Source organism: Mesocricetus auratus, unplaced genomic scaffold (genome assembly GCF_017639785.1).
Source record: "Mesocricetus auratus isolate SY011 unplaced genomic scaffold, BCM_Maur_2.0 Super-Scaffold_100004, whole genome shotgun sequence".
NCBI classification, from domain to species: domain Eukaryota; kingdom Metazoa; phylum Chordata; class Mammalia; order Rodentia; family Cricetidae; genus Mesocricetus; species Mesocricetus auratus.
The window spans coordinates 77,101,370-77,121,908 of record NW_024429189.1 but is presented as its reverse complement, the minus strand read 5'-3'; positions in this window follow the sequence as shown (position 1 = coordinate 77,121,908).

Genomic DNA, 20,539 nt, shown 5'->3' with positions numbered 1-20,539 from the left:
AGAGATCAATAGGTGTTTTCAACTACAACTTCAGCTTAGGGACTTTAGGACTTTGTAATTATCTGTATTCTCTGGAGTAGTCTGTGTGTTGATTCCATGTAATGGTCCTCTTTAATAATTTTATTTTGTTTCTTGGGTTATTGAGTATTTGTTTTAAGACTCTAAAAAAATGTATGTGTATGTGAGTGTCTGTGTGTTGGGCCTAAAAAGGCCTGGACACAAGGCTTAGTGAAATTTCCTGAGCTTGGCTAGAGTTTGGAGAACTGTCTCTGAGCTATCATTTCCCCATAGGAGTGACTCAGCAAAACTGCCTCTGCCCAGCTACTGCTAATGTGGTGGAATATTATTGGCCCTTACACCTCACTCCATCCTGAGGTCCCCATCCACTTTCTCAACTCTATATAAACTTATGCCTGTTACAATAAAGCGAGACTCTGCTTCGACAGGTCTCCAAGACTCAGTGTGGTTCTCTCCAGTGACTAGAAGGGGTTCTGGGTTGTCGACACTCACGACCCTGCTCAGCCCCTGGAAGTGACTAGCTGGACCGGCCCTTCCTACACCCTGGCTGCCGGAGGATTCTGCATCTGTGTGAGCATGTGCTGTGTGTGTGCAGGTGTATGAGAAAGCCATTGGATTCCTCAAACAGGAATTAGGAATGGGCACAGGGAACTAAACTCTGGTCCTGTGGAAGAACAGGACACACTTAATTCTGGCTAGCTCTCTAACCTCAGTTTCTCTAATTTTAATTCTTTATTACCTAAACTATTTATTAGTAACATATTTTGTGTATACTAATGGCAAAAAATTTAACTTTCCAGTGACCAATTTAATTATTATTCATTAACATATAACTTTACTATTTCCCTCCCTATAACTTATGTTGACAATTTAAGGTACTGGGATCATTTCAAATTGAGCTAACACAGTGGGTAAAAGTGCTTGCTGTATAAGCGTAAGGACCTGAGTTCAAATCCCCAGCACCCATATAAAAAGCTAGGACAGTGTGGTGGTTTGAATGAAAATGGCCTCTAGGGGTTTGTATATTTGCAGGCTTAGCTCTCAGTTGATAAACTGTTTGGAAAGGATTCGGAGGTGTGGTGTTGTCAGAGTAGGTGTGACTTTGTTGGAGGAAGTGTGTCACTGGAGGTGGGCTTTGAAGTTTCAAAAGCCCAAGCCAGACCTAGAGTTTCTCTTCCTACTGCCTACAGATCAGGATGTAAATCTCTCTGCTACTCATGCTCCCACCATGGTGATAATGAATTAACCCTCCAAAACTATAAACAAGCCCCCAATTAATTGCTTTGTTTTATAAGAGTTGGCTTGGTCATCGTGTCTCTTCACAGCATAGAACACAAAGACAGCACAAAGACAACTGATTTTTATTTTAGTTCATCTTGTATGCTGCTCCATTACTGAACTCTATCTAGGAGTTCCTTGATAGAATTTTTGGGGTCATTTATGTAAATTATAATATTATCAGCCAGATAATGAACTTGATGTCTATAACCATCTGGGAGCCTTCATCCTGTGACTGATGGAAGCAGAGGCAAACACAATTAATCACTGAACTGAACCCAAGGAACCCAGTGACAGAGAGAGAGGAGTGATGAGCAAATTGGCAAAGAATGGGCTGGCAAAACCAGCAGAGACAGCTGATCTGAACAGGGGAGAGCTCTTGGACCCCAGACCGACAGCGGGGAGGCCAGCATGGGACTGATCTGGACCCCCCCAAATGTGAGTGTCAGTGAGAAGGCCTGGGAAACCTATGGGGCCCTGAGCTGTGGATCAGTGTCTATCCCTGGAATACAAACAGTCATCGTGTGCCTATAGCACAAAGAGGGATGCTCTCTCAGCCTGGACTCTTAGGGGAGTGCCTGGACCCTACCCAGAGTGAAATGACAGACTCTAGATATCCCCTATGTGGAAGGATTTGGCAATAGGGTGGGAGGGTAGGGGGGAAGGGGAGTGTGGGAGGAGGGGAGGGAGAGGGAACTGGGATTGACATGTAAAACAAGCTTTTTAAAATTAAAATAAAATTGATTAAAAAAGAAGAAATTAATAAAAAATATCATCAGCAAATAGCAAGAGTTTTGATTTCTTTTCCAATTTGCATCCCCTTCATCTCCTTTTTTTTTTTTTTGTCTTATTTCTCTAGCTAAAACTTCAAGTACTGTATTGAATAGACATGGAGAGAGTGAACATTCTTGTCTTGTTCCTGATTTCAGTGGGATCGATTTGAGTTTCTCTCCATTTAGTTTGATGTTGGTTGTTGGGTTATTGTATATTGCCTTTATTTAGATATGCTCCTTGTATCTCTCTTGTCTCCAAGATCTTTATCATGAAGGAGTGTTGAATTTTGCTGAAGGCTTTTTCAGCATCTAATGAGATGATCATGGTTTTTTTTTTTTTCCTTTCAGTTTGTTTGTATGGTGGATTACATTGACAAATTTTCATATGTTGAACGGATCATCCCTGCATCCCTGGGATGAAGCTTACTTAGTCATGGTGGATGATTTTTTTATGTGTTTTTAGGTTCGGTGTGCTAGTGTTTTATTGAATGTTTTTGCATCAATAAGAGAAATTGGTATGTAATTCTCTTTCTTAGTTGTGTCTTTGCATGGTTTGGGTATCAGGGTAACTGTACCCCTGTAAAAAAAAGTTTGTCAATGTTCCTTCTGTTTCTATTGTGTGGAATAATTTGAGGAGCATTGGTAATAGTTCTTCTTTGAACATCTGGTAGAATTCTGTGCTAAAAATCTAGGCCTGAGCTTTTTTTTGGTTAGGAGACTATTGATAACTGTTTCTATTTCCTTACAGTTTATAGGCGTATTTAAGTGGTTTATGTGTTCTGGATTTAATTTTGATATGTGGAACCTATCCAGAAAACTTTCCATTTCTTTTACATTTTCCAATTTTATGGAGTACAGGTTTTTGAAGTATGGCCTGATGATTCTCTGGATTTCCTTAGTGTCTATTGTCATGTCCTCCTTTTTGTTTCTGATTTTGTTATTTTGAATATTCTCTCTTTTGGCTAGTTTGGATAAAGGTTTGTCTATTTTGTTGAATTTCTCTGCAGAACCAACTCTTTGTCTCATTGATATGTTATCTTTGTTTCTATTTTATTGATTTCAGCCCTCAATTTGACTATTTCTTGCCATTCTTCTGGATGAGTTTGCTCTTTTTGTTCTAGTGTTTTCAGTTATCCTGTTAGTTCACTAATGTGGGTTTTTTTCAGCATTTAGTGCTATGAACTTTTTTCCTAGCTCTGCTTTCATTGTGTCCCAGAAGTCTGGCTATGTTGTGTGGTCATTTTCATTACATTTTAGGAAGTCTGTAATTTCCTTATTTCTTTCTTCACCCAGTGGTGATTCAGTTGATCATTGTTCAATTTCCATGTGTTTGTGGGCTTTCTGAAATTAATTGAATTCTAACTTGAAGCTGTGGTGACGCAATAGGATACAGTGTGTTATTTCAATTTTTTTTGCATCTGTTGGGTTTTCTTTGTTAGTGAGTATATGCTGAGAAGAAAGTATGTTCTTCTGTGTTTGGGTGGAATGTTTTACAGATGACTGTTAAGTCCATTTGAGTCATAACATTTGTTAGTTCCCTTATTTCTCTGTTGAGCTTCTGTCTAGCAGACCTGTCCAGTGGTGTGAGTGGGTTGTTGAAGTCTCCCACAACTAGTGTGTGGGACTTAATTTGTGATTTAAGATTTAGTAATGTTTCTTTAATAAATGTGGGAGGCCTTGTGTTTGAGGCATAGATGTTCAGAATTGAGATTTCCTCTTGGTTGATTATTCCTGTGATGAATATGAAATGCCCTTCTTTATCTTTTTGATTTAGTTAGATGTCTATTTTGTTAGATATTGGGATAGCTACACCAGCTTTTGTGTTAAGTCCATTTGATTGGGAGATTTTTCCCAATGCTTTACACTGAGGTAATGTCATTCTGTGAAGTTAAGGTGTGTTTCATGTATGCAGCAGAATGATGGATTCTGTTTTTGTAGCCTGTCTATTAGCCTGTGTCTTTTTTAGGTTTATATTGAGACCTTTATATTAATGGATATTAATGACCAGTGATTGCTAGTTCCTGTTATTTTTGTTTTTCTTGTTGGTTATGGCACTGTATATTCAATTCCATTCTTTGGAATTTGCTACTGTAAGCTCATTTATTGCTTATCTTCTTGTGGATGTAGCTGACTTGCTTGGGTAGTTGTTTTCTTTGTAGTACTTTTTGTAGGGCTGATTTTGTCAGTATGTATTGTTTAAATCTGGTTTATCATGGGACATCTTGTTTATCTATTTATGGTTATGGAAAATTTTGCTGAGAATAGCAGTCTGGGCTGGCTTCCATGGTCCCTCAGTTTCTGCATAACATCTGTCCAGGACCTTCTGGCTTTGTTTCCATTGAGAACTCAGGCATAATTCTGGTAGATCTACCTTTATATAATACATGACTCTCTCCTTTGCAGCTCTTAATATTTTTTCTTTATTCTATGTGTTTACAGTTTTGATTATTTTGTGGTGAGGGAATTTTTTTTGGTGTTCTGTAAATTTTTTATACTTTCATAGGCATGGCCTTCTTTAGGTTGGGAAAGTTTTCTTCTATGATTTTGTTGCATATATTTTCTGTGCCTTTGAGTTTGACTTCTTCTATCCCTATTATTCTTAGGTTTGGCCTTTTCAAGGTGCCCCAGATTTCCTGGATGTTTTTTGTTGAGTATTTGTGGGATTTAAATTTTTTTACCAATGAATCTATTTTCTCTATTGTATATTCAATGTCTAAAACTCTCTCTTTCATCTCTTCGATTCTATTGGTTATGCTTGCATTTGTGATTCCTGATCATTTACCCAGATTTTCCATTTCCAGAATTCCCTCAGTTTGTGTTTTCTCTATTGCCTATATTTCAGATTTCAAGTCTTGAATCATTATTTTTACCTTGTTTTATTGCTTTTTCTTGGTTTTCTTTAAGGGATTTGTTCATTTCTTCCCATTTTTTGTGTTTTCCTCCATTTCTTTAAGGGAATTTTTCATTTCTTCTTTAAGGACCTAAATCATCTTCATAATAAAGTTTTTTTTATTTTTTCCTTTTTAAAATTTTAAATTAGAAGCAAGATTGTTTTACATGTCAATCCCAGATCCCTCTCCCTCCCCTCCTCTCCTGCACCTCTCTGATCCCCTATCCCATCCCCTTTCTGCATCCCAAGGAGGGTGAGGCCTTCCACTAGGATCTTCAAAGTTTGTCACATCATTTGGATCAGGACCTACACCCTCCCACATGTGTCTAGGTTGAAAGACAGTATCCCTCTGTGTGGAGTGGGCTCCCAAAGTCCATTTGTGTACTAGGGATAAATACTGATCCACTATCAGATACCCCATAGATTAACTAGACCTCCAAACTGACATCCTCGTTCAGGGGGTCTGGAACAATCCTATGCTAGTTTCCCAGCTATCAGTTTGTGGTCCATGAGCTCCCCTTTGTTCAGGTCAGCTGTTCCTGTGGCTTTCTCCAGCCTGGTCTTGACCCATTTGCTCATCACCCCTCCCTCTCTGCAACTGGATTCCAGAGTTCAGCTCAGTGGTTAGCTGTGGGTGTCTGCTTATGCTTCCATTAGTTACTGGATGAAGGCTCTAGGATGGACTATAAGGTAGTCCTCAATCTCATTATCGGAGAAAGGCATTTAAGGTAGCCTCTCCACTATTGCTTAGTTGGGGGTCAAACTTGTAGATCTCTGGACATTTCCCTAGTGTCAGATTTCTCTTTCAACCTATATTGCCTCACTCTACTATGCTATCTCTTTTCCTGCTCTCCACTATTCTTCCCCTGACTCAATCTTTCTGCTCTCTCATGTCCTCCTCCCTCATCCTGTTCTTCCCTTCTCTTTCCCCTAATTCCCTCTCCCCTTCCCCCATGCTCCCAATTACCCCAGGAGATCTTGTCCCTTTCCCCTTCTCCTGTTCCTCTTTGTTTCCTAGCTTCTCTGTTGGTGTGGATTGTAGGCTGGAAATCCTTTGCTCTATGTCTAAAATCCATATATGAGGGAGTACATACCATATTTGTGTTTTTGTGACTGGGTTATTGTAGTGGTGAGCCCCACAAAGCTATCAGCCCTAAGGGCAGGGATAAGAAAATTAAGGACAGGTGGAGATAAAAGAAAGTAAAAGAGAAACGAATCCCTCTTCTCCTCTCTTTCCCTGGAAGCCTGCCATGCTTCTGACTCCCCAGCCTTTTGTGTGTAAGTTCTTATTCTGGTAAATAAATATATTATATTCCCTCTTGCATTGACCTTCCACACCAGGTTACCTCATTCAGGATGGTTTCTTCTAGTTTCATCCATTTGCCTAAGGATTTCAAGATTCCATTGTTTTCCCCCCACTGAGTAGTACTCCATTGTGTAAATGTACCACACTTTCTCTATCTATTCTTCAGTTGAGGGGCATCTAGGTTGCTTCCAGGTTCTGGCTATTACAAATAATGCTGCTGTGAACATAGTGGAACAGACGTCCTTGTTGTATGAATGTGCATTTTTTGGGTATATGCCTAAGAGTGGAACTGCTGGATCTTGGGGAAGACTAATTCCCATTTTGCTGAGGAATCACCTTAACTGATTTCCAAGAGTGTCTGTATGAGTTTGCACTACCACCAGCAGTGCAGGGATATTCCTCCACATCCTCTCCAGCATAAACTGTCATTGATGTTTTTTATTTTAGCCATTCTGACAGGAATAAGATAGTAGTTCAGAGTTGTTTTGATTTGTATTTCCCTGATGGCTAAGGATGTTGAGCAATTTCTTATGTGTCTTTCAGCCATTTTAGATTCCTCTATTGATAATTCTCTATTTAGTTCTGTACCCCACTTTTTAATTGGATTATTTGGTGTTTTGGAGACCACCTTCTTGAGTTCTTTGTATATTTAGAGATCAGCCCTCTGTCAGCTGTGGGGTTGGTGAATATCTTTTCCCATTCTGGGTGTTGCTTTTTTGTCTTGCTGAATGTGTCCTATGCCTTACAGAAGCTTCTCAGTTTCTGGAGTTCCCATTTATTAACTGTTGATCTCAGTGTCTATGCTACTGGTGTTATGTTCAGGAAGCAGACTCCTGTGCCACCTACTTTCTCTTCTAAGAGGTTCAGTGTGGCTGGATTTATGTTGAGGTCTTTGATCCATTTGGACTTAAGTTTTGTGCATGGTGATAGACATGGATCTATCTTCAGTCTTCTACATGCCAGCATCCAATTATACCAGCACCATTTGTTGAAGATGCTATCTTTTTTCCATTGAATAGTTTTAGATTCTTTGTCAAAGATCAGGTGTTCGTAAGAATGTGGATCCATATCACGGTTTTCAATTCTATTCCATTGGTCTACCTGTCTATTTTTGTACCAATACCAAGCTATTTTCAGAACTATAGCTCGATAATAGAGCTTGAAATCAGGGATGGTGATGCCTCCAGAAGTTCCTTTATTGTACAGGGTTGTTTTGGCTATTCTGGGTCTTTTGTTTTTCCATACAAAGTTGAGAATTGTTCTTTCAAGGTATGTGAAGAATTGTGCTGGGATTTTGATGGAGATTGTATGGAATCTATAGATTGCCTTTGACAAGATTGTCATTGTTACTACATTGATCTTACCTATCCAAGATCTTTTCATTTTCTGGTATCTTCTTTAATTTCTCTCTTTAAAGACTCAAAGTTCTTGTAATACAGATCTTTCACTTGTTTGGTTAGTGTTACCCTCATGGTATTTTATGTTGTTTATGGCAATTGTAAAGGGTGATGTTTCTCTGATTTCTTTCTCAGCCCTCTTATCATCTGTATATAGTAGGGCTACTGATTTTTTTTTTAGTTAATCTTGTATCCTGCCATTTTGCTGAAGGTGTTTTTTCAGCTGTAGGAGTTCCCTGGTAGAGTTTTTTGGGTCACTTACGTAAACTATCATATCCTCTGCAAATAGCAAAAGTTTGACTTCTTCTTTTCCAATTTGTATCTCTTGATCTCCATTTGTTGTCTTATTACTATAGCTAGAACTTCAAGTACAATATTGAAGAGGTATGGAGAGAGGGGACAACCTTGTCTTGTTCCTGATTTTAGAGGAATCACCTTGAGTTTCTCTCCATTTAGTTTGATGTTGGCTGTTGGTTTTTTGTATATTGCTTTTATTATGTTTAGGTATGTTCCTGTTATTCCAGATCTCTCCAAGACCTTCATCACGAAGAGGTGTTGGATTTGGTCACACGTTTTGTTTCAACATCTAGTGAAATGATGATGTGGTTTTTCTTAGTCAGTTTGTTTATGTGGTGAATTACATTGATGGAATTTTGTATGTTGAACCATCCATGCATCCCTGGGAAGAAGCCTACTTGATCATCTGATGTGTTCTTTAATTCGATTTGCGGATATTTTATTGAGTATTTTTGCATCAATGTTCATGAGGGATATTGGTCTGAAGTTCTCTTTCTTACCAAGGTTACTGAAGCCTCATAAAAGAGTTTGGCAATGATCCTTCTGCTTCCATTGTGTGGAATACTTTGAGGAGAATGGTATTAGCTCTTCTTTGGATTTCTGGTAGAATTCTGCACCGAAGCTATCTGGGCTTTTTTTTTTTTTTTTTTTTTTTGGTTAGGAGACTTTTGATTACTGCTTCTATCTCATTAGGAGTTTTAGGTCTATTTAAATTGCTAATCTGTTCTTGATTTAATTTTGGTAAATGATATCCATCCAGAAAATTGTCAATTTCCTTTAGATTTTCAATTTTTGAGGAGTATAGGTTTTCAAAGTATGACCGGATGATTCTCTGAATTCTCTCAGTGTCTGTTGTTATGTCCACTTTTTATTTATGATTTTGTTAATTTTCATGTTCACTCTCTGCTGTTTTGCAAGTTTGGATAAAGATTTGTCTGTCTTGTTAATTTTCTCAAAGAACCAACTCTTCATTACATTGATTCTTTGTATTATTTTCCTAGTTTCTACATTATTGATTTCAGTTGTCAATTTGACTATTTCTTGGCATCTACTCCTCTGAGGTGAGTTTGCTTCTTTTTGTTCTAGAGCTTTCAGTTGTGCTGTGAATTCTCTAGTGTGACTATTCTCCAGTTTCTTCATGTGGGCACTTAGTGCTATAAACTTTCCTCTTAGCACTGCTTTCAAAATGTCCCATTAATTTGGGAATGTTGTGTCTTCATTCTTGTTGAATTCTAGGAAGTCTTTAATTATTTTTATTCCTTCCTTGATCCAGGAATGGTGCAATTGTGCATCATTCAATTTCCATGAGTTTGTAGGGTTTCTGCAATTTGTGTTGTTGTTGAATTCTAACTTTAAAGCATGGTGGTCTGATAAGATACATGGTGTTATTCCAATTTTTTTTGTACCTGTTGAAGTTTACTATGTTGCCAAGTATGTGGTTTTTTGAGAAGGTTCCATGTGGTGCTGAGAAGGAGGTATATTCTTTTGTGTTTGGATGGAATATGTTCTATAGATGTCTGTTAGACTCAATTCAGTCATACCTTCTATTAGTTCCTTTTTTTCTTTGTAAATTTCTGTCTGGTGGTCCTGTCTCGTGGTGAGAGTAAGTTGTTGAAGTCTCTCACTATAAGTGTGTGAGGTTTTATGTGTGATTTAATTTTTAGTAATGTTTCTTTAACAAATGTAGATTCCTTTATATTTGGGCACAGACTTTCAGAACTGAGACTTCATCTTGAAGGATTTCTCCTGTGATGAATATGAAAAGACCTCCTTCATCTCTTTTGATTGATTTTAGTTTAAAGTCTAAATTGTTAGACACTAGAATTGCTACTTCCACTTGTTTCTTGGGTCCATTTGATTGGAAAATCTCTTTCCAACCCTTAACTCTGAGGTTATGTCTGTCTTTGAAGTTGAGGTGTGTTTCTTGTATGCAGCAGAAGGATGAATTCTGTCCTCATATCCATTCTGTTAGCCTGTGTATTTTTATGGGCAAGTTATGACTATTAATACTGAGTGATATTAATGATCATTGATTGTTAATTCTTGTTTGTTTTGGTTTGTTTTTGGTGGTGGAATTGTGTGTGGATTTACACCCTTTTTTCTTTGGCTATTGTTAAAGTTGGATTATCTATTGCCTATGTTTTTCTGGTTGTAGTTAACTTCCTTGGGTTGGAGTTTCCCTTCCAGAACGTTCTGTAGGGCTGTGTTAGTGGATATGTATTGTTTAAATCTGGTTTTTGTCATGGGGTAGCTTGCTTTCTCCATCTACAGTGATTGAAAGCTCTGCTGGGTATAGTAGTCTGGGCTGGCCTCCGTGGTCTCTTAGTGTTGGTAGAATATCTATCCAGGACCTTCTTTCTTTCAGAGTTTCCATGGAGAAGTCAGGTGTGATTCTGATAGGTTTTCCTTTATATGTTACTTGGCTTTTTTCCTTAGCTGCTATTAATATTATTTCTTTATTCTGTATGTTTGGTGTTTTTATTATTAAGTGGCAAGGAGACTTCCTTTTGTGGTCCAGTGGACAGAGAAATGAACTAGGAAGCTAGCAGTCTCTGGGTAGGCTACAGCTCTGTTGGATGCTCCTCCTATTGGGGGCGGGGTCAGAGCTCAGGTGATTGCTCCTCTAGGAATAGGTGCTTAGGTTTTAGTGGCCGGTGTAGCAGTGGGGTATCTCCAATCGAGAATAACAGTGGATGCTGACTGGGATACAGGTGCTCTTTCCCAGAAGAACTTCTTGTGATAGCTTCTGGAAGCCACTGATATCATCTCACCTGGTGATCTTACTCTGATGCTGTTTCCAGGCTGGTGGCTCAGGCCTCTCTCTGACTCCCTGCTTCTTAAAACACCCCTTTCACTGTTTTTTGTTTGTTTGTTTTTCAATGAACTGTGCTGCTAGTCCTTCTGTAGATTCTGTGTTCTTAATTACTTCTAGTCAATTCTCATTTTCTAAAGGCTCGTCTAATGATGGATCTTCTCACTGTTATTCTTTTCGTTATAACTTGCTCTTGGATCTTTAACTACATTTCCTTTTTTCTCATCTTCTTTATTGACTATGGTTCCACATGTTTACATAACGTATTTTAGTTATTCTCACCCATCCTTTTTCCTTTCCTAATGAAACTCTTCTTCCCCATATTTGATATATACATGCATCAAAATAGCACATGATACCCTATAGTGTGTGAGTTTTAATTAAAAGGCACTTCCAATGTTGATGTTTTGCTAGTTTTTTAATTAATTGAATTTAAAAGGGAGATTCGAGAATATAATAGGAATTACAAATGCCTAAAATTCATGTTGCAAATGTATGGAATGCCAAAGAATTTTTTAAAAATATTAGAAAAAAAAGTTTAGCTGCTATGAAAAAAATTGCTATAAACATAGCTGAGCAAGTGTCCTTATAGGATGGAGCATCCTGTGGATATAGCTGATTATTAATTTCCTGATAAACTGCCATATTGACTTCCAAAGTGGCTGTCTACGTTTTTATCCCAGCCAGCAGTGGATGAGTGTACCCCTTGCTCCATAATCTTCCCAGCATGAGCTATCACTTGTGTTTTTTGATCTTAGCCATTCTGACAGGTGTAAGATGGAATCTAAAGTTGTTTTGATTTGCATTTCCCTGATGGCTAAAAATGATGAGCATTTCTTTAAGTGTTACTTGGCCATTTGAGATTCCTCTGTTGAGAATTCTGTTTAGACTATGTACCCCACCTTTAATTGGAATATTTATTTACATAGTGGAGTATTATTCAGCTGTTAAAAACAATGACATCATGTAATTTATAGGCAAATAGATGGAACTAGAAAAAAATACTGAGTGAGATAAGGCAGACCTAGAAAGAAAATACAGTATGTACTCACTTTTAAGTAGATATTAGCTGTAAATTAAAAGATCATGTTACAGTTCCCAAACCCAGAGAGGCTAAGTAACAAGTAGGACACAAGGATCTCTCTGAGAAGGGAAAATTGATTTTGTAGGAAGACGAGGCAAAGGTGGAGTTGGGGACAGATCTAATTTAGAGGTAAGGGAGGCAGAAACAAGAGGAATTGGGGGCATTTGGTAGGTGAGGTGAAAACCTAGTACAATGGAAATTCCATGGATTCTACAAGAGAACCCTAGCAAAGACTCCTGGTAATGGGAGGCATGAATCCTGAACCAACCATCTTCTGTAACCAGTCAAGGCCTCAAATGGAAAGGTAGTGACATCAACTCAACCACAATATCTTCGGCCTACAGTTTGTCCTGCCTGCAGAGTGTTCTGAAACCAGAGCCTGGCAGAATCATCATTAAAGAGACCAGAGAGACTTTACCCAGTGGCTGATGGGAGCAGATGCAGAGTTACACAGCCAAATATTAGGCAGAGCCTGGGCAGTCCTGTTGGAGGAGAGGAGGAAGAATCAGAAGAACCAGAGTTGTCAGGGATACCATGAGAACATGACCCACAGAATCAGCTGACAGGGACTCAGATATTAGGAGCCTGTAGGGTTCTGAACTAGGTCCTCTGAATATATATTATGGCTGAGTAGCTTGGTGTTCTTGTGGGACTCCTAACAATAGGAATAAAGGCTGTTTCTGACTCTTTTCCTTCTACTGGATTACCTTGTTCAGTTTTGATGTGATGGTATATGCCTGGTTTTACTGTAGCTTGTTATGCTGTGTTTGGTTGATGTCCCTAGAGGCCTGCTCTTTTCTGAGGAGAAGTGAGGAGGTGGTTCTGGGGGAAGGGGAAGGAGAGGTAGAAAAACCTGCCATCTGGATGTAACATATGAGAGGAAAAAAGAAAACAAAAAATGTACACTTAATCAAATATTATTTTTAAAAATGTTTGACTTTGCAAAGCTTTGTGGAAATATTACATAGTAGGTAAAAGACATAGGCTAGTGAAACTGACCTGCATGTCTCATAATCATATTTGGAGGCCTGTAGCTATATAGTCAAGAGGGATGAAGAGACAATCTTTGTCTCTTGCCCTCTGTGGTGGTTTGATGGGAATGGCCCCTATAGGCTCATATATTTGAATGCTTAGTCTTCCCCCCCCCCCCTCTCTCTCTCTCTCTCTCACACACACACACACACACACACACACACACACACACTTCCTCTCTCCACCTGCTACCTTTGGATTGAGATGTAGAACTCTCATCTCCTCCCGCACCATGTCTGCTTGTATGTCACTACGCTCATCTCCCTTTCTGAAGATAATAGACTAAACTTCTGAACCTGTAAGCAAGCCTCAATTGAATGATTTCTTTAAAAAGAAATGTAGAATTTAGAAAATTTAGAGAACAGGAAATAGAGAGACATTAGGACAGCTAATTATAATAGAACATAACAAGATTAAAGACAAAAACACACAAGATGCTTGGGAGCAAAGAGCCCAAATCAGCAAATGAAGGAACCAGAGAAGGCTCCCTAGAGGTACTTCCTGACTTGAGACTTAATGGATGTGTTCAAAACTTCACCTTAGTTTAAAAGGTAGCCCTGGAGAAGGTAACAAGTGAAGTCTTCCAGAAGGAAGAGAGAGAACTAAGTGAAAACAAACTATAGAAACAGCATGGTTTATACTGTGTAGTAAATGTAAGAAGGTAAGGACAGGTAAGGAAGAGGCTAGGGCAACTGGGTTAGATCAAAGTGCTGAATTCAGTTTCTAGGATTGTGTCCCTTAGTAAAAGACTTTTTGTGCATTGGAGTGGGTAGGAGCAAGGTGAGGAAAGGAGTTAAGCAATAAAAGCTGAGTACTTTGGCAGTATTTTAACTCTTCCCCCAGGAGGAACCAAACATGCTAAAAATCATTGTACAACACTCATTCAAGGATCTGTGTAATGATGGTGAATGCTGTGGTTGGAGGAAGGGGAAAACAGCTTGAGGGCCTTGGAAAGGTTGAAAGCAGAGCAGAGTGACATGCTCAGATTTGTTTCTGCCATGAAGATAACTATTAGGGGGATAAGACTAGACACACAGTGGCCATACAGGAAGCCAGTGTGGTGATCTAAGTGAGAAAGGATTGGTGTGATAACCGGAGAGAGAAGTGAGATCTGAGAAATACTTGGTGGGGGTTTCCTCTATCGGCACAGTGGAGTCATTTGAGAAGCTTCCAAAGAGCCTTGTGATATCACGGGTCTGAGGTGTGGAGTCAACAGTAAGAGTGAGCTGGTATGTGGAAGGACTCTATGATTTAGGTATTAAACCATCAGAGATACGTTATTAACTACATGAAGATGAGAAAGTGGGCCAAGGCACCAAAGACATGCAAATGACCTCTCCCCAGCAAGGAAATTCTGGCGAAGCTGAGCCACTAAGTTATCAGGATCTTGTATGGCTGAAGGCCCACAGTATGCACAGTACAGATCTGTTGAGAGAACAAGATGAGATGGAGGGTGCATTTTGCCAGGTGAAACAACTATTTTAGTCTGATACACACTCAACTTGGAGGTATGGGCTTCTTTCATAGATCTTAGACTGACTTCTTTCCAAACCTCCCTCCTCTACCCTAGCTTGAGGCTTGTTTCCTGACATATGCCCATTCAAGACCCCACCCACTGGCTCCATGCTGCAAACCAATGTCAGATTAATTCTAAATTACAACTTTCAGCTAGTCTGTTCTTGACTCAAAAATCTTGTTTAACATAACATGCTGCCTAGACTGATTTAAAAAAAAACATTTTGGCTCTGCCTTACTTTTCTAGTCTTATTTTCTATTCATACCCTATGTAAATCCAGTAAAAGATATCTAGCCAGAGTTCACTAAATTGTATTAGGTCCTTCATGTAATGAAAGGACCCAGCAATATTAAGCTTGTGTTTCAGTTATAAAGTGAGACTTAGAGAAGTTAGAAGGTCTGCCTAAGTTCCTGCAAAGCATATCATCCAACACAGATGATTCTCCAGTGCTGTTCTGATCCTGGCTGCCTCCCAGCAAGAACTGGGCATAGCTCATAAGATGACTCTGAGAAACAGCTATTCTTAAATCTTGCTCATTCTTCCAAGAGGGAATTGATGATCCCTACTGGCCTTACTGGATATAAGTAATAAACAATATCTGCATCCCCAAATAAAAGTAAGCCACACAGAAGAGAAGAATCTAAACAATAAAAAGATGCTAACAAGATCAAGCATAGGGTCTTCATTTTACAGATAATTGGTGAGCATTTCCCCTATTGAATGATACCTAATTTACCTGTTGTGGTGGTTTGAATAAGAATGAGCCCCATAGGCTCATTTGAATGCTTAGTCATCAAAGAGTCACAATACTTGAGAAGGATTTAAGAGGTGTGGCCTTATTGGAGGATGGGCTTAGAGTTTTCAAAAGTCCAAGCTAGGCCCAGTGTCTCTCCCTCTGCTGCTGCCTGTAGATCCAGATGTAGAACTCACAGCTGCTTCTCCAGCACCATGCCTTCTATGCCTGCCACCACATTCCCTGCCTTGATGATAATGGACTAAGCCTCTGAAACTGTAAGCAAGCCCCAGTTAAATGTTTTCTCCTGTAAGAGTTGCAGTGCTCATGGTGTCTGTTCACAGAAATTGAACAGTGACTAAGTCACCCGTGTTGGCATTATTTGTCTGAACTGTGGAATATTAGTTTAAGATGTGTTACATCATTTATGCCATGGAATATTTGTTTAACAATGCAAACATGTGTTGCATTCTTTTATGTTGCATTTGTTTAACTCTGTAAAACTGTCAAACACCTGATTGGTCTAATAAAGAGCTGAACAGCCAATAGCTAGGCAGGAGAGAGATAAGGCACGCAGAGCGAATAAATAGGGGAAGTGAGAAAAGGAGGAGAGGAAGGGACAACTACCCAGCCACACGGCCAGCCACGGAGTAAGAAGGAAAGAAGGATATATAGAATAAAGAAAGGTAAAAGGCCCAGAGGGAAAATGTAGTTAAAGAGAAACAGGATAATTTAAGTTAGAAAAGCTGGCTAGAAACGAGTCAAGCTAAGGCCGGGCATTCTTTCCATGTATTTGGTAGCTGGGTGGTGGGCCCCCAAAGAGTAAAAAGAATAATCCAACTGTACTACACTCTGGGGGGAAAGCCCTTGACTGAGAGTACATGAGTTGTAGAGGTGTGGACACTGAGTGATCATTTGTGTAAATCTAGTAAAACTAACAAAGCATCCCACTTCCATAAACACCCTGCACTGCCACCAACAAGCAACAGTGTTAGCTTCCCTCTCTGTCTGGCCTGCTGATGGCTCCCAGGACCACGACATGGATACAGGAAAGAACCCCCTTTTTCCACTTTCACATGCGGTTCTGAGTATGAGAAAGAGCTGAAGTGGGCATGGAGCATGGAGATTCCTAGGGAAGATGACAGAATGTTCCTTGACGACTTCTCACTTAAGGCAGTGCTTTCTCCTGATGTATTATTTCTCCTCGATTTTAAGAGGAAATTCACAGCACCACTGCCTCTTTTGAAAGCTTTTCTCAGGCAGATTGTTACTGTTAATAGCAGTAAGTAAATATTTTCTGTAAAGCTAACAAAGGAACTTAATTTATTAGTAATAAACATTATATTAGCTGTATCTTCTTTTTGAAATAAAAAATAGTTTTTACTATTATTTACCTGGGCTGTGTGTATAATATGTAAGTCCATGAAAGCGTAAGCTTTGATCTGCCAATTACATAACTAGCAAATTAATTTTTTAATAAATAACTCCATCTGTATCACTTCAGACTTTTGGAACCATGATTGTGGTGATATTTCGTTTATGTTCTAACAAATAAAGCTTGCCTGAAGATCAGAGTGCAGAGCTAGCCACACTAGTCAGCAATAGAGGCCATGCAGGGGTGGGCACACCTTTAATTCCAGCATTCAGGAGATAGAGGCAGACGAATCTCTGTTAGTTCAAGGCCACCTGGCTACACAAAATCGATCCAGTCTAAAGGAGAAACAGTGCTCACACAAAGGTGATCCTAGCACTTGGGATCCCAATACTAGGGAGGTAGAGACAGGAGTAATATGGCTGGGTGGAGAGAGAAATACAAGGCAGGAGGAGACAGGAGCAGTGCAGTCTGAAGCAGTCAGTCTGAGGATACAGTCTGAGGCCAGGATCTCCCCTTTGGTCTGAGCACTGACATAGGTAAAATCTCTAGTGGCTGGCTGCTTTGCTTCTCTGATCCTTCAGCTTTTACCCACTGAGAGCTGACTCCAAGTTTTTATTATCAAGATCAGAGAGAAATTGTGTTACATATGATGGTGGGTTTTTTTGCCATCAAAATTCAAAGTGTATTTTCCCTTGGATTCCTAAGTTTTCTTTGCAAATTACTAAGAATTTGGAAACTTCTGTAACTTTGGAGTAATGGGTCATTTGATTCCAGTTGCCTGAAAGACACTTTGATGTCTAAGTGCCTGACCTATCACCCACCACTGGCCTTTGAAAGACTGTATGTGGAACCACCAGCATTCTAAACCCACCCCTTTACCTGACAGCCTTCAAAATGATCACATTGGTAAGTTTCGTTTATTTGGGAGCTGTTCAACCTGCATTTTAGCTTAATTGCTTCTTCCTGGGTGCTTATCTTGACCCCACAAAAAGGTTAGTCACCTCCACATATGTCCTCATAGCTTGAGCTTCAGGTGAACACCACTTTAAATTTCACCCCAGGCAGCATGCAAGCTCCAACAGGCCTCAGGATTTTTAACCTAGAAAGTGCTAGGAACGTGGTGCTGGAAGGCATCACTTAGAGTACCCAAGCTGCGAGCAGCAAGTACTAGATGAACATCATTTCTCTGCTAAGCTAGCCTCTCTCGTGGTGAGAGCCTTTGTCTTGTCCTCTGTCCTCCCGCCACTTCCATTGCTCCTCTTTCCTTGCATTCCATTCTAGCCCTGCCCTCTTGCTAGTGATATGCTAGGCACTTGATAAACACAGGTTGAGTAGATAAATGAAAGAATGTCATAGTTCAGATTCAGACTCCTTGAAAATGCTATTCATCTCTATAGCTTCGATTACATTAAATTAGCAAGGCCCAAGAATCTACCTAAAGCACATGCCTTCAATCCCAGCATTTAGGATGCAAAAGAAGGCAGATCTCTGAGTTCAAGGTCAGTCTGATGTACAGAACAAGTTCCAGGACAACCAGAGTTACACAAAGAAACCCTGTCTCTAAATATAAATCAAACAAACATAAAATCTACCATTACACTAAATTTCTCACCTGAATAGCAAACCTGTAGTTCTACAAGCACCTTGATGTTGCTATGTTCACAACTACAACTAAACACAACACATCATTCTCACACAAGTATCTCTCTCTTACTACTTTTCTAAAAATCTAACAAAGCAATTTCTTTAAGAAAGAAAAGTTCAAGTCCACATAGGTAAAGAGAACAGAGGATGCAATCAATGGCTAACAAAAGATTCCAAGAGGTTTTTGAAGGATAGGAAAGTAGATGATGGTATAATAACTGACCTTGAAGAGAGTATGGAAATAGACCTTTTCCCTTATTTTTAAGGAAATTTATGGTAGGTACATTTTTTTCCTTCTTTTTTTAAATTAGTCATGGTTCCTCTAGATACCTGTTCTTATTTACCATTAAACATTTCTAGATACTGAATTAGATGCTTTGAAAACAGGGCAAGGGCCAAGAAGATGGCTTAGTTGAGTGATATGCTTGCTATACAAATATGAGGAACTGAGTTTGAATTCCCTACACCCAAATGAAAAGCTGAGTGAAGTGGCACGATCTCAGTGATGGGAAACAAAGACAAGAGGATTCAAAGCCTCACTGGCCTGGCCAGTTTAGTCATTTGTTGAACTCCCAGGTTCAGTGAAGATCCTGTATCAAAATAATGATGGATCCAAGTTTGACTTCCCTCAGAATGCACATAGTCAGGTTGTCCCCATGACCTCTACACTCACATTGGTGCCTGCATGTGATTGTGAGCCTGTGTGCATATGCTCGTACACACCCACACCCACACACAATTTTAAAATAATAAATTAAGTCTAAAGAAAACCCAAACAGCTTAGAATACAGATATCCCTACTCCCACCCCAGGCATTGAGGAGAGCATAGCTTATATACTAGCTAGAAAGAAAACTACATAAGGTGTGTTTGTGTAACTAGCTATGATACACAGAAGCACCTTCCTAGGCCAGGCAGGCTTCTATCAGCAAATGAACACCCTTAGGAGGAAAGGCTTTCAGGTGTTTGAAGTCTCCAGCACAACCTGAAATCCTGCATCACTCAACCCTTCCCATACCGAGACACTTCTATTTAGCTCTTTCATTATTACACACTGGCAGGGATTTACACTATAGGTGTCAAGTGAGGCAGGGATTAACAAACATTTGAGAAAAATCTCCAAAAACAAAAACAAGAGTGATGAGAGAAAGAACAGGGTACCAGAGGAAACAAATAATTAGAGAAATAAAAACATAATTTTAGCTAATGTACTTAGAGAAGATATGTCCGCAAAGTAAGTACAAGTTATAACATGAAAGAGAAACAGAAGAATGCCTGGAATTTAAAATAAGGAACCATCAAAATTACTCAAGAATTAGAATGACAAAGAAGTCTCACAAAAAGGTTTCTCCCTAAACACACTGGGGTGGAGAGGATGAGGCAATGAAGGCCTGAGTTTTCTTCGACTTTATTAAATGCTTGTTTTTAGGATCTCTGCTGGCTACTTAATAGCAGCTCCTTTTTACTCTCTTAAATTCTTCCTGAGTAACCCGATCAAGTTTCTTGTTGCTGTTAGTATTCCAAATTTAACAACATCTACAATTGCCGGGCGTTGGTGGTGCACGCCTTTAACCCCAGCACTCGGGAGGCAGAGGCAAGCGGATCTCTGTGAGTTCAAGGCCAGGCTGGACCGACAGCCTCCAAAACAGAGAAACCCTGTCTCGTAAAACCAAAAAAAAAAAAAAAAAAAAAAAAAACCAACAATATCTACAATTGATCTCTTAAAGACCTCCCTAATTCCCAAATCCATTCCCACTGCTTCCCATGAAGCTGCTGCCACCTTAATCCAACCATGACAATATATCAGGCCAAAATCTTTCAAATGTGTTTCCTGCATCTGTGCGTTGTCCCACTATAGGCCAGCTTCCTCAAAGTGGCCAGAACAATCATAAAGTATAGACAAGATCTTGCCAACATCCTGCATAAAATCTTTCAGAGACTTCATATTACAGTTAGAATATAGTTAAGCTTCTGATTTAGTGAGTAATAGCTAAATAACTTCTTGGAAAATATTACGATTTATACTAAAGAGTTAGAGTTCAGAGCTAATCTTATCTATGAAATAGGTTTATAAATGTATCTAAAATGTCTAGGAAGTCAGGTGTATGTGTGTGTGCAAGCACACATCTGTGTGTGTGTGTGTGTGTGTGTGTGTGTGTGTACAAAAACATGTGTGTGTCACCATAAGAATATTGCCACCATGGAAAATTGTTCATCTTTCAACTTCTCTCTAAAAGTAAGTTTGTTCAAATAGGCTCTAAAACCTTGACCCAATAAAATTGATTCCTTAAGTATCTGTTCTTAGATCTGTGATGACATGAAGACCCTTTAAAGATGTTGCTGGTATTTCCTTACCAACTATTACTGTCAAATACCAGAAGCTTG